The following is a 14,919-nucleotide window of genomic DNA, read 5'->3' on the forward strand; positions in this document are numbered from 1 at the left end:
CGACGAAAGAAAGTTCCAAACGATCTGCTACGACGTACAATTCGCAGCAGGATCCCTGATCGCTGCTTCGTGTCAGACACAGCGATATCGTATGGATATCGCTGGAACGTCACGAATCGTACCGTCGTAGCGATCGAAATGGCACTGTGTGACGGTACCCTAAGACTGTTGTGGTGGGTGAACTAATAAGCTGAATTTAATTCTGTTAAGTATGCTTAATTAAGTATTAAGAATTACTACAGAATTAAGTATGCTGACATCCCCCTATATACTGTAGCACCTCATACACAGGCCTACGATGTATAGCATGAGCCTCCACATAGCATCCCTAAATACATGATGAATACCCACATGGCATTCGTATACAAAGTATGAGCCCCCACAGCTGTCTATATACATTAAGAGATCTTACACAGATCCCTCTATACAGTATGAACCTCTACAGTGATCCACCATAGCTCCCTATATATAGTCTGAGCCTTACATAGCTCTCTATATACAGTATGAGCCCCTACATAGCTCTCTATATACAGTATAAGCCCCTATATAGCTGTTTAACAGTATGAACCCCTACATAGCGCACTATATACAGTATGAGCCAGCACAGCCTCCTATATACAGTATGAGCCCCTACATAGCTCTCTATATACAGTATGAGCCCCTATATAGCTGTTTAACAGTATCAACCCCTACATAGCTCACTATATACAATATGAGCCTTTACATAGCACTCTATATACAGTATGAGCCCCTACATAGCTGTTTAGACAGTATGAACCCCTACATAGCTCACTATATACAGTATGAGCCAGCACAGCCTCCTATATACAGTATGAGCCCCTACATAGCTGTGTACAGTATGAACCCCTACATAGCTCACTATATACAGTATGAGCCCCTACATAGCTCCCTGTATACAGTATGAGACCCTACATAGCTCCCTATATACAGTATGAGCCCCTACAAAGCATCATATAGACAGCTTGAGCCCCTACATAGCTCCCTCTATACACTGTGAGCCCCTACAAAGCATTATATATACAGTGAGCCCCTACATAGCTCTCTATATACAGTATGAGAACCTACATAGCTCCCTATATACACTTTGAGCCCCTACAAACCATCCTGCATATAGTTTGAGCCCTTACATAAGAAACTTATGAAGAACTTGCAGTCCTCATTGGCCCCAATCTTCTCCATCTCATGTCCTGATTCTGCTCTGAAGCATTACAATGAAACCCTGCAAAGTGCTCTGGATGAAGCTGCTCCTCCTATACATAAAACAACTCGGCACAGACGGCAACAACCGTGGCACACGCTGCAAACACGTTTCCTGTAGCGGTGCTCCAGGTGCGCAGAACGTCTGTGGAGAAAATCTAATCTACCCGAAGATTTCATCCATTATAAGTTCAGGCTAAAGACATACAATTCTGCCCTTCACCTCTCCAAACAAACCTACTTCAACACCCTCATCACCTCCCTGTCCAATAACCCTAAACGTCTCTTTGACACGTTCCAGTCCCTACTCAACCCAAGAGAGCAGGCCCCAACCACGGATCTCCGTGCTGACGATCTGGCCAATTACTTCAAAGAAAAAATTGACCACATTCGACAGGAAATTATCTCCCAATCTCTTCATACCATGCACTGTCCTCCCTCCCCCACTGCATCTAGTTCACTCTCTGACTTTGAAGCAGTTACAGAAGAAGTAAGCAGGCTCCTTGCATCTTCTCGCCCGACCACTTGCACCAGTGACCCCATTCCGTCACATCTCCTCCAGTCCCTTTCCCCGGCTGTCACCTCTCACCTAACAAAAATATTCAACCTTTCCCTCACTTCCGGTATTTTTCCCTCCTCATTTAAGCATGCCATCATACATCCATTACTTAAAAAACCATCCCTCGATCAAAACTGTGCCGCTAATTATAGACCTGTCTCTAATCTTCCCTTCATCTCTAAACTCCTCGAACGCCTGGTCCACTCCCGTCTTACCCGCTATCTCTCAGATAACTCTCTTCTTGACCCTCTTCAACGCTCTTTACACTCTACTGAAACTGCCCTCACTAAAGTCTCTAATGACCTACTAACAGCTAAATCTAATGGTCACTACTCCATGCTAATTCTCTTGGATCTCTCTGCAGCATTCGATACTGTGGATCATCAGCTCCTCCTCAATATGCTCCGCTTTATCGGCCTCAAGGACACCGTTCTCTCCTGGTTCTCCTCCTATCTCTCTGACCGATCCTTCACTGTATCTTTTGCTGGTTCCTCCTCCTCTCACCTTCCCCTTACTGTTGGGGTTCCTCAAGGATCAGTCCTAGGCCCCCTCCTCTTCTCGTTGTATACTGCCCCTATTGGACAAACAATCAGTAGATTTGGTTTCCAGTACCATCTCTACGCTGACGACACCCAATTATACACTTCTTCTCCTGATCTCACGCCTGCCTAATTAGAAAACACCAGTGATTGTCTTACCGCTGTCTCTAACATCATGTCCTCCCTCTATCTGAAACTAAACCTGTCAAAAACTGAACTCCTCGTGTTCTCTCCCTCTACTAACCTACCTTTGCCTGACATTGCCATCTCCGTGTGCGGTTCCACCATTACTCCAAAGCAACATGCCCGCTGCCTTGGGGTCATCCTTGATTCTGACCTTTCATTCACCCCCCACATCCGATCACTGGCTCGCTCTTCTTACCTGCATCTCAAAAACATTTCTAGAATTCGCCCTTTTCTTACTTTCGACTCTGCAAAAACTCTTACTGTTTCACTTATTCATTCTCGTCTGGACTATTGTAACTCTCTACTAATCGGCCTCCCTCTTACCAAACTTTCCCCGCTCCAATCTGTCCTGAATGCTGCTGCCAGGATCATATTCATCACCAACCGTTACACCGATGCCTCTACCTTGTGCCAGTCATTACACTGGCTACCCATCCACTCCAGAATCCAGTACAAAACTACTACCCTCATCCACAAAGCACTCCATGGCTCAGCACCACCCTACATCTCCTCCCTGGTCTCAGTCTACCACCCTACCCGTGCCCTACGCTCCACTAATGACCTCAGGTTAGCATCCTCAATAATCAGAACCTCCCACTCCCGTCTCCAAGACTTTACACGTGCTGCGCCGTTTCTTTGGAATGCACTACCTAGGTTAATACGATTAATCCCCAATCCCCACAGTTTTAAGCGTACCCTAAAAACTCATTTGTTCAGACTGGCCTACCGCCTCAATGCATTAACCTAACGATCCCTGTGTGGCCTATTTAAAAAAAAAAAAAAATCAGGTTCCTCGCATTATGTTCTCATTCACTTTATGCAGTTAATAGCCCTCTGTGTCTGTACTGCTAAATACTTAGGCAGTTAACTGGTTTATGCAGCTTTACATGAACACCCGAGCCTTACACTATGGCTGGTCCGAATAACTATAGCAATTGTTACCATCCACCTCTCGTGTCTCCCCTTTTCCTCAGTTTGTAAGCTTGCGAGCAGGGCCCTCATTCCTCCTGGTATCTGTTTTGAACTGTATTTCTGTTATGCTGTAATGTCTATTGTCTGTACAAGTCCCCTCTATAATTTGTAAAGCGCTGCGGAATATGTTGGCGCTATATAAATAAAAATTATTATTATTATTATTATACATAGCTCCCTATATACTGTATACTATGAGCCCCTACAAAGCATCCTATATACAGTGAGCCCCTACAAAGCTCCCTATATACAGTAGTAACCGCTACATAGCTCCGTATATAGAGTATGAGCCCCTACATAAGCTCTCTGTGTCCAGTATGAACCCCTACATAGCTCACTATATACACAGTATGAGCCCACTATATACACAGTATGAGCACCCACAGCTGCCTATATACAGTATGAGATCTTCCATAGCTCTCTATATACAGTATGAACATCTACATAGTGAGCCACCACATAGCTTCATATATAGTCTGAGCCTTTACATAGCTCCCTATATATAACATGAGCCCCTAGATGGCTTCCTATATAAAATATGAACCCCTACGTAGCTCTCTGTATACAGTATGAGCCCTCAGTCTCCTATATACATTATGAGCCCCTATAGAGCTCACTACATACAGTATAAACCTCACTATACTGCAGTGTTCCCCAACTCCGGTCCTCAAGAGCCACCAACAGGTCATGTTTTCAGGATTTTCTTAGTATTGCACAGGTGATAATTGCAGCACTTGGACAGGCAAGCATTGAATCACCTGTGCAATACTAAGAAAATCCTGAAAACATGACCTGTTGGTGGCTCTTAAGGACCGGAGTTGGGGAACACTGCTATACTGTACACACAGTATAAGCCCTTATAGCCACCTGTATACAATATGAGCTTTACCTAGCTCCCTACAGTTGTGGGCAAAAGTATTGACATCCCTACAATTCTGTCAGATAATACTCAGTTTCTTCCTGAAATGATAGCAATCACAAATTCTTTGATATTATTATCTTCATTTAATTTGTCTTCAATGAAAAAACACAAAAAGAATTGTCCTAAAGCCAAATTGGATATAATTCCACACCAAATATAAAAAAGGGGGTGGCCAAAAGTATTGGCGCTGTTAGAAAAATCATGTGATGCTTCTCTAATTTGTGTAATTAACATCACCTGTAACTTACCTGTGGCACCTAACAGGTGTTGGCAATAACTAAATCACACTTGCAGTCAGTTGACATGGATTATAGTTGACTCAACCTCTGTCCTGTGTCCTTGTGTGTACCACATTGAGCATGGAGAAAAGAAAGAAGACCAAAGAGCTGTCTGAGGACCAAATTGTGAGGAAGCATGAGCAATCTCAAGGCTACAAGTCCATCTCCAAAGACCTGAATGTTCCTGTGTCAACCGTGCGCAGTGTCATCAAGAAGTTTAAAGCCCATGGCACTGTGGCTAACCTCCCTAGATGTGGACGGAAAAGAATAATTGACAAGAGATTTCAACGCAAGATTGTGCGGATGGTGGATAAAGAACATCGACTAACATTCAAACAAGTTCAAGCTGCCCTGCAGTCCGAGGGTACAACAGTGTCAACCCGTACTATCCGTCGGCGTCTGAATGAAAAGGGACTGTATGGTAGGAGATCCAGGAAGACCCCACTTCTTACCCCGAGACATAAAAAAGCCAGGCTGGAGTTTGCCAAAACTTACCTGAAAAAGCCTAAAACGTTTTGGAAGAATGTTCTCTGGTCAGATGAGTCAAAAGTAGAGCTTTTTGGGCAAAGGCATCAGTTTACAGGAGAAAAAAAGAGGCATTCAAAGAAAAGAACACGGTCCCTACAGTCAAACATGGCGGAGGTTGTTGTGAATTCCGCTCTTGGGCTCCCTCCGGTGGTTGTAAGTGGCACTTTTGTGAGTTCTGCTCTTGGGCTCCCTCTTGTGGTTTCTAGTGGTATGGCTGCTCCTTGGAGTTAGCTGTCATCAGCTGCCTCCACTTATCGTCTCTTCTGCTCGGCTATTTAAGTCTGGCTCTATCTTGAGCCAGTGCCACTTGTAAATGGTTCCTGGTTGGATTCACATCTCTTTGGAGTTCCCTGTTATCCTGACCAGTTCAGCTAAAGGTACCGTCACACTAGACGATATCGCTAGCGATCCGTGACGTTGCAGCGTCCTCGCTAGCGATATCGTCCAGTGTGACAGGCAGCAGCGATCAGGCCCCTGCTGTGCTGTCGCTGGTCGGGGAAGAAAGTCCAGAACTTTATTTCGTCGCTGGACTCCCCGCAGACATCGCTGAATCGGTGTGTGTGACACCGATTCAGCGATGTCTTCACTGGTAACCAGGGTAAACATCGGGTAACTAAGCGCAGGGCCGCGCTTAGTAACCCGATGTTTACCCTGGTTACCATCGTAAAAAAACAAACAGTACATACTTACATTCAGCTGTCTGTCCCTTGCCGTCTATTTCCTGCACTGACTGCTGGCCGCAAAGTGAAAGTGAAAGCACAGCACAGCGGTGAGTCACACAGCGGTGACTCACCGCTGTGGCTGTGCTCTGCTTTCACTTTGCGGCCAGCAGTCAGTGCAGCAAACAGACGGCAAGGGACAGACAGCTGAATGTAAGTATGTACTGTTTGTTTTTTTACGATGGTAACCAGGGTAAACATCGAGTTACTAAGCGCGGCCCTGCGCTTAGTTACCCGATGTTTACCCTGGTTACCGGGGACCTCGGGATCGTTGGTCGCTGGAGAGCGGTCTGTGTGACAGCTCTCCAGCGACCAAACAGCGACGCTGCAGCGATCCGGATCGTTGTCGGTATCGCTGCAGCGTCGCTAAGTGTGACGGTACCTTAAGTTAAGTTTTTGCTTGCCCTTTTCTGTCCATAGATTGTGGACTTATCCATTCTGTGCTTTCTATGTTTGTCCAGCTTATCAGTGTGAATTAATTCTGTCTTGCTGGAAGCTCTGGGAGGCAGATTTGCCCTCCACACCTTTAGTCAGGTGTGGAGATTTTTTGTAAACTCTGCGTGGATTTTTGTAGTGTTTTATACTGACCGCACAGTATTCCATCCTGTCCTATCTATTTAGTTAGACTGACCTCCTGTGCTCATCCTGGTTTCATTCTGTGTATGTCTTTTCCCTCTCCACTCAGTCATTATTTGTGGGGGGCTAATCTATCCTTTGGGGATTTTCTCTGAGGCAAGATAGCTTTCCTGCTTCTATCTTTAGGGGTAGCTAGCTCTTAGGCTGTGATGAGATGCCTAGGGAGAGTTAGGAGCATTCCACGGCTACTTCTAGTGTTGTGTTGAGCTTAGGGACTGCGGTCAGTACAGTTACCACTTCCTTCGGAGCTCATTCCATGTTGCTCCTAGACCACCGTATCATAACAGGAGGTTCCCTGATGTTTTGGGGTTGCTTAGCTGCCTCTGGCACTGGACTGCTTGACTGTGTGCATGGCATTATGAAGTCTGAAGACTACCAACAAAATTTGCAGCATAATGTAGGGCCCAGTGTGAGAAAGCTGGGTCTCCCTCAAAGGTCATGGGTCTTCCGGCAGGACAATGACCCAAAACACACTTCAAAAAGCACTAGAAAATGGTTTGAGAGAAAGCACTGGAGACTTCTAAGGTGGCCAGCAATGAGTCCAGACCTGAATCCAATAGAACACCTGTGGAGAGATCTAAAAATTTTGGAGAAGGCACCCTTCAAATATCAGGGACCTGGAGCAGTTTGCCAAAGAATGGTCTAAAATTCCAGCAAAGCATTGTAAGAAACTCATTGATGGTTACCGGAAGTGGTTGGTCGCAGTTATTTTGGCTAAAGGTTGTGCAACCAAGTATTAGGCTGAGGGTGCCAATACTTTTGTCTGGCCCATTTTTGGAGTTTTGTGTGAAATGATCAATGTTTTGCTTTTTGCTTCATTCTCTTTTATGTTTTTTTCATTTAAGACAAATTAAATGAAGATAATGATACCAAAGAATTTGTGATTACAATCATTTTCAGAAAGAAACTGAGTATTATCTGACAGAATTGCAGGGGTGTCAATACTTTTGGCCACAACTGTATAACTGACATGGCGTAAGTTAAAGTCATATGTCATGAGGGGGTTAATCAAGCCAAGTCCTGTATTTCTGTGTGTGTCGCTTATACTTGATACTGAATAAAATAGAATATATTTGAAACTTATGTTGTCATTTTTTTTTCAATTGTATAAAATGAACATGTCCGTTGCTCCAGTCATTTCCATAATTCCCTTACTTTTTCTTTCCTGGTGTTCCTATTTCAATGTTTACTAGTGTATACACACACACACACACACACACACACACACACACACACACACACACACACACACACATAAAGTATATACAATATATATTATTTATCTAGAATCTAAAGCATTACTTCAGTCCCAAATAGTAGGATTTTACTTATATGTATTACATATATACACTTATTACAACTAGTGATGAGCGAGTGTACTCGTTGCTCGGGTTTTCCAGTGCGCGCTCGGGTGACCTCCTAGTATTTATGACTGCTCGGAGATTTAGTTTTCATCATGGCAGCTGAATGATTTACAGCTATTAGCCTGCTTGACTACATGTGGGGATTCCCTAGCAACCAGGCAACCTCCACATGCACTCAGCCTGGCTAGTAGCTGTAAATCATTCAGCTGCCATGATGAAAACTAAATCTCCGAGCAGTCATAAATACTAGGAGGGCATCCGAGCGTGCTCGGGAAAACCCGATCAACGAGTACACTCGCTCATCGCTAATAACCAACCTATGACATGTTAGTAGATACAGAGAGAGTCTATTAGTGCAAATCAACATAAGTGTGTCATGATGATTGCATGGGCACAGGCGCTGTGCTCGTGTCATCACAGATGCCAAGCTGTGAGTGATGGCTAGCTTCCTGCTGCAAAAGCCAAGGGACAAACATTGCAGTATTTATATTGGAACAAATAAGGGTCAGAAAGTTAAAGGGAATCTGTCACCTCAAAATTTGCCTATAAGCTAAGGCCACCGGCATCAAGGGCTTATCTACAACATTCTGTAATGCTGTAGATAAGCCCCCGATGTGACCTGAAAGGTAAGAAAAACGAGTTAGATTATACTCACCCAGGGGCGGTCCCGATGTGGTCCGGTCAGATGGGTGTCGCGGTCCGGTCCGGTACCTCCCATCTTCATATAATGACATCCTCTTCTTTGCGTCCTGCCGCGGCTCCTGCGCAGGCGTACTTTATCTGCCCTGTTGAGGGCAGAGCAAAGTACTGCAGTGCGCAGGCGCTGGGCCTCTCTGACCTTTCCAGGCGCCTGCGTACTGCAGGACTTTGCTCTGCCCTCAACAGGGAAGATAAAGTACGCTTGCGCGGGAGCCGTGGCATGAAGCAAAGAAGAGGACGTCATCGTAAGAAGATGGGAGGCGCTGGACTCGGACCGCGACGCCCATCTGATCGGACCGCACCGGGACCGACCCTGGGTGAGTATAATCTAACTCGTTTTTCTTACCTTTCAGGTTACATTGGGGGGCTTATCTACAGCATTATACAATGCTGTAGATAAGCCCCTTATGCCGGTGGCCTTAGTTTATAGGCGAATTTTGGGGTGACAGATTCCCTTTAAAGTTTACAATTGTTACAAAAATAAAAAGGAATGAAAAAAAATAGAAAAAATGACAATTGGATCACCACATCAGTAAAGACCAGAACTATTATTTATGACATATAAACCTACATAAAAGCTTTTGTTTTTTTTTCTCCATTTCCCCAAAAGATCTAATAGTTTTATATATTTTATACACCCCAAAAACGGAAAGGTGGCACTGAAAAACAAGCACTGATCGAAACATGCGTTGACAGAACATGAAAACATTATTGCTCTTTGATGGCATTGTTTGGAGAAAAATGTTTAGCCTTTAAAGGAAATCCATGTAAGGCCGGTTTCACACGTCGGTGGCTTCAGTACGTGAGGTGAGTTTCCTCACGTACCGGAGACACTGACTCACGTAGACACATTAAAATCAATGTGTCTCTGCACATGTCAGCGTGTTTTCACGGACCGTGTGTCCGTTTGAAAAACACGGAGACATGTCAGTGTTTGTGGGAACGCACGGATCACACGGACCCATTAAAGTCAATGGGTCCGTGTAAAACATGTACCGCACACGGATGCTGTCCGTGTGCCGTGCAGATGACAGCGCTACTGTAAGCATATTCCTCACTGTAATGAGCGGGACCACATGACTGCTCACACAGGGCGCACAGGGGATGGGAGGCGGGAGGGGACGCACAAACTTTATTTTTAAGGGAAAAGAAAAAAAGAAAAAAGATTATTCATTCCTTCTGTCCAGCGAACGCTGCTGGGAAGGGATGAATACCGGCTTCAGCACCGCACGCAAGGGACAGCGCTTAACTGTAGCGCTGTCTCCTGCACGGTCCGTGTGGTCCTCAGTCGGCACACGGGCGGCACACGGCTGCCGCACGTGTGCCACACTGATGTGCTACGTAAGCACACGGACAATTCCGGTACCGATTTTTCCGGTACCGGAATTATCTGGACGTGGTGTGGGACAGGCCTAAGAATCACTGAGTTTTTTTTTTTTTTTTTAAAGGGTTGAAGATTTCATGCTACTAGTTAGAGAGTGAGAGCTCCTAAGTTCACTGTATGCAGGCAGAAAATGCAATCTCCACTCACAGAGGCTTACAGATTCAGGCCGGCGTCACACACAGCGTAAAACAATACGGTCCGTATATTACGGCCGTAATACGCTGAAAAGTCCCCAAAATAGTGGTCCGTAGCTCCTCCGTAGGCAGGGTGTGTCAGCGTTTTTTGCGCATGGCATCCTCCGTATGTAGTATGGCATCCGTACTGCGTGTAAAAAAAATATATATATATATATATATATATATATATATATATATATATATATACAGTGGGGCAAAAAAGTATTTAGTCAGTCAGCAATAGTGCAAGTTCCACCACTTAAAAAGATGAGAGGCGTCTGTAAGTTACATCATAGGTAGACCTCAACTATGGGAGACAAACTGAGAAAAAAAAATCCAGAAAATCACATTGTCTGTTTTTTTAACAATTTATTTGCATATTATGGTGGAAAATAAGTATTTGGTCAGAAACAAAATTTCATCTCAATACTTTGTAATATATCCTTTGTTGGCAATGACAGAGGTCAAACGTTTTCTGTAAGTCTTCACAAGGTTGCCACACACTGTTGTTGGTATGTTGGCCCATTCCTCCATGCAGATCTCCTCTAGAGCAGTGATGTTTTTGGCTTTTCGCTTGGCAACACAGACTTTCAACTCCCTCCAAAGGTTTTCTATAGGGTTGAGATCTGGAGACTGGCTAGGCCACTCCAGGACCTTGAAATGCTTCTTACGAAGCCACTCCTTCGTTGCCCTGGCGGTGTGCTTTGGATCATTGTCATGTTGAAAGACCCAGCCACGTTTCATCTTCAATGCCCTTGCTGATGGAAGGAGGTTTGCACTCAAAATCTCACGATACATGGCCCCATTCATTCTTTCATGTACCCGGATCATTCGTCCTGGCCCCTTTGCAGAGAAACAGCCCCAAAGCATGATGTTTCCACCACCATGCTTTACAGTAGGTATGGTGTTTGATGGATGCAACTCAGTATTCTTTTTCCTCCAAACACGACAAGTTGTGTTTCTACCAAACAGTTCCAGTTTGGTTTCATCAGACCATAGGACATTCTCCCAAAACTCCTCTGGATCATCCAAATGCTCTCTAGCAAACTTCAGACGGGCCCGGACATGTACTGGCTTAAGCAGTGGGACACGTCTGGCACTGCAGGATCTGAGTCCATGGTGGCGTAGTGTGTTACTTATGGTAGGCCTTGTTACATTGGTCCCAGCTCTCTGCAGTTCATTCACTAGGTCCCCCCGCGTGGTTCTGGGATTTTTGCTCACCGTTCTTGTGATCATTCTGACCCCACGGGGTGGGATTTTGCGTGGAGCCCAGATCGAGGGAGATTATCAGTGGTCTTGTATGTCTTCCATTTTCTAATTATTGCTCCCACTGTTGATTTTTTCACTCCAAGCTGGTTGGCTATTGCAGATTCAGTCTTCCCAGCCTGGTGCAGGGCTACAATTTTGTTTCTGGTGTCCTTTGACAGCTCTTTGGTCTTCACCATAGTGGAGTTTGGAGTCAGACTGTTTGAGGGTGTGCACAGGTGTCTTTTTATACTGATAACAAGTTTAAACAGGTGCCATTACTACAGGTAATGAGTGGAGGAAAGAGGAGACTCTTAAAGAAGAAGTTACAGGTCTGTGAGAGCCAGAAATCTTGATTGTTTGTTTCTGACCAAATACTTATTTTCCACCATAATATGCAAATAAATTGTTAAAAAAACAGACAATGTGATTTTCTGGATTTTTTTTTCTCAGTTTGTCTCCCATAGTTGAGGTCTACCTATGATGTAAATTACAGACACCTCTCATCTTTTTAAGTGGTGGAACTTGCACTATTGCTGACTGACTAAATACTTTTTTGCCCCACTGTATATATACAGTGGGGCAAAAAAGTATTTAGTCAGTTGCATCCATCAAACACCATACCTACTGTAAAGCATGGTGGTGGAAACATCATGCTTTGGGGCTGTTTCTCTGCAAAGGGGCCAGGACGAATGATCCGGGTACATGAAAGAATGAATGGGGCCATGTATCGTGAGATTTTGAGTGCAAACCTCCTTCCATCAGCAAGGGCATTTAAGATGAAACGTGGCTGGGTCTTTCAACATGACAATGATCCAAAGCACACCGCCAGGGCAACGAAGGAGTGGCTTCGTAAGAAGCATTTCAAGGTCCTGGAGTGGCCTAGCCAGTCTCCAGATCTCAACCCTATAGAAAACCTTTGGAGGGAGTTGAAAGTCTGTGTTGCCAAGCGAAAAGCCAAAAACATCACTGCTCTAGAGGAGATCTGCATGGAGGAATGGGCCAACATACCAACAACAGTGTGTGGCAACCTTGTGAAGACTTACAGAAAACGTTTGACCTCTGTCATTGCCAACAAAGGATATATTACAAAGTATTGAGATGAAATTTTGTTTCTGACCAAATACTTATTTTCCACCATAATATGCAAATAAATTGTTAAAAAAACAGACAATGTGATTTTCTGGATTTTTTTTTCTCAGTTTGTCTCCCATAGTTGAGGTCTACCTATGATGTAACTTACAGACGCCTCTCATCTTTTTAAGTGGTGGAACTTGCACTATTGCTGACTGACTAAATACTTTTTTGCCCCACTGTATATATATATATATATATATTAATATTTCTTCCAGCGCGAGATGGCTTTAAAGCCGGTAATTCAATTACCGGCTTTTCCTCGCTCCTTCCTAAACCCGACATGATTTGAGACATGGTTTACATACAGTAAACCATCTGATCGGACCGCACCGGGACCGACCCTGTTAGTAGTGTGTATATGCAAAATTTGGCCGTTCTATCTACTAAATTAAAGGGTTAAATGGCGGAAAAAATTGCCGTGGGCTCCCGCACAATTTTCTCCACCAGAGTAGTAAAGCCAGTGACTGAGGGCAGATATTAATAGCCTGGAGAGGGTCCACGGTTATTGGCCCCCCCCCCTGGCTAAAAACATCTGCCCCCAGCCACCCCAGAAAAGGCACATCTGTAAGATGCGCCTATTCTGGCACTTGGCCACTCTCTTCCCATTCCCGTGTAGCGGTGGGATATGGGGTAATGAAGGGTTAATGCCACCTTGCTATTGTAAGGTGACATTAAGCCAAATTAATAATGGAGAGGCGTCAATTATGACACCTATCCATTATTAATCCAATACTAGTAAAGGGTTCAAAAAATACACAAACACATTATTAAAAATTATTTTAATGAAATAAAAACAAAGGTTGTTGTAATATTTTATTCAACGCCCAATACAATCACTGAAGACCCTCGTTCTGTAACAAAAAAAACATAATAAACCAACAATATCCATACCTTCCGCAGATCTGTAACGTCCAACGATGTAAATCCATCTGAAGGGGTTAAAATATTTTGCAGCCACGAGCTTTGCTAATGCAACGTTGTTCGTGGCTGCAAAACCCCGGGGAATGAAGGTAAAGTAGGTCAATGACTTATACAGGTCCTTCTCAAAAAATTAGCATATAGTGTTAAATTTCATTATTTACCATAATGTAATGATTACAATTAAACTTTCATATATTATAGATTCATTATCCACCAACTGAAATTTGTCAGGTCTTTTATTGTTTTAATACTGATGATTTTGGCATACAACTCCTGATAACCCAAAAAACCTGTCTCAATAAATTAGCATATTTCACCCATCCAATCAAATAAAAGTGTTTTTTAATAACAAACAAAAAAACCAACAAATAATAATGTTCAGTTATGCACTCAATACTTGGTCGGGAATCCTTTGGCAGAAATGACTGCTTCAATGCGGCGTGGCATGGAGGCAATCAGCCTGTGACACTGCTGAGATGTTATGGAGGCCCAGGATGCTTCAATAGCGGCCTTAAGCTCATCCAGAGTGTTGGGTCTTGCGTCTCTCAACTTTCTCTTCACAATATCCCACAGATTCTCTATGGGGTTCAGGTCAGGAGAGTTGGCAGGCCAATTGAGCACAGTAATACCATGGTCAGTAAACCATTTACCAGTGGTTTTGGCACTGTGAGCAGGTGCCAGGTCGTGCTGAAAAATGAAATCTTCATCTCCATAAAGCATTTCAGCCGTTGGAAGCATGAAGTGCTCCAAAATCTCCTGATAGCTAGCTGCATTGACCCTGCCCTTGATGAAACACAGTGGACCAACACCAGCAGCTGACATGGCACCCCACACCATCACTGACTGTGGGTACTTGACACTGGACTTCAGGCATTTTGGCATTTCCTTCTCCCCAGTCTTCCTCCAGACTCTGGCACCTTGATTTCCGAATGACATGCAAAATTTGCTTTCATCAGAAAAAAGTACTTGGGACCACTTAGCAACAGTCCAGTGCTGCTTCTCTGTAGCTCAAAAGTGGCTTTACCTGGGGAATGCGGCACCTGTAGCCCATTTCCTGCACACGCCTGTGCACGGTGGCTCTGGATGTTTCCACACCAGACTCAGTCCACTGCTTCCTCAGGTTCCCCAAGGTCTGGAATCGGTCCTTCTCCACAATCTTCCTCAGGGTCCGGTCTCCTCTTCTCGTTGTACAGCGTTTTCTGCCACATTGTTTCCTTCCAACAGACTTACCATTGAGGTGCCTTGATACAGCGCTCTGGGAACAGCCTATTTGTTGAGAAATTTCTTTCTGGGTCTTACCCTCTTGCTTGAGGGTGTCAATGATGGCCTTCTTGACATCTGTCAGGTCGCTAGTCTTACCCATGATGGGGGTTTTGAGTAATGAACCAGGCAGGGAGTTTATAAAAGCCTCAGGTATATTTTGCATGTGTTTAGAG

General features: G+C 44.3%; 1 protein-coding gene across 1 annotated transcript in view; it reads right to left on the minus strand.

Annotated features, from left to right (window-relative positions):
- LOC138643344 (synaptonemal complex protein 2-like) overlaps window positions 1-14,919 on the minus strand; it is a 188,590-nt gene that overhangs the window by 154,435 nt on the left and 19,236 nt on the right. The gene's annotated exons all lie outside the window — the stretch shown is intronic.

Source organism: Ranitomeya imitator, chromosome 6 (assembly GCF_032444005.1).
Source record: "Ranitomeya imitator isolate aRanImi1 chromosome 6, aRanImi1.pri, whole genome shotgun sequence".
Lineage (NCBI taxonomy): Eukaryota > Metazoa > Chordata > Amphibia > Anura > Dendrobatidae > Ranitomeya > Ranitomeya imitator.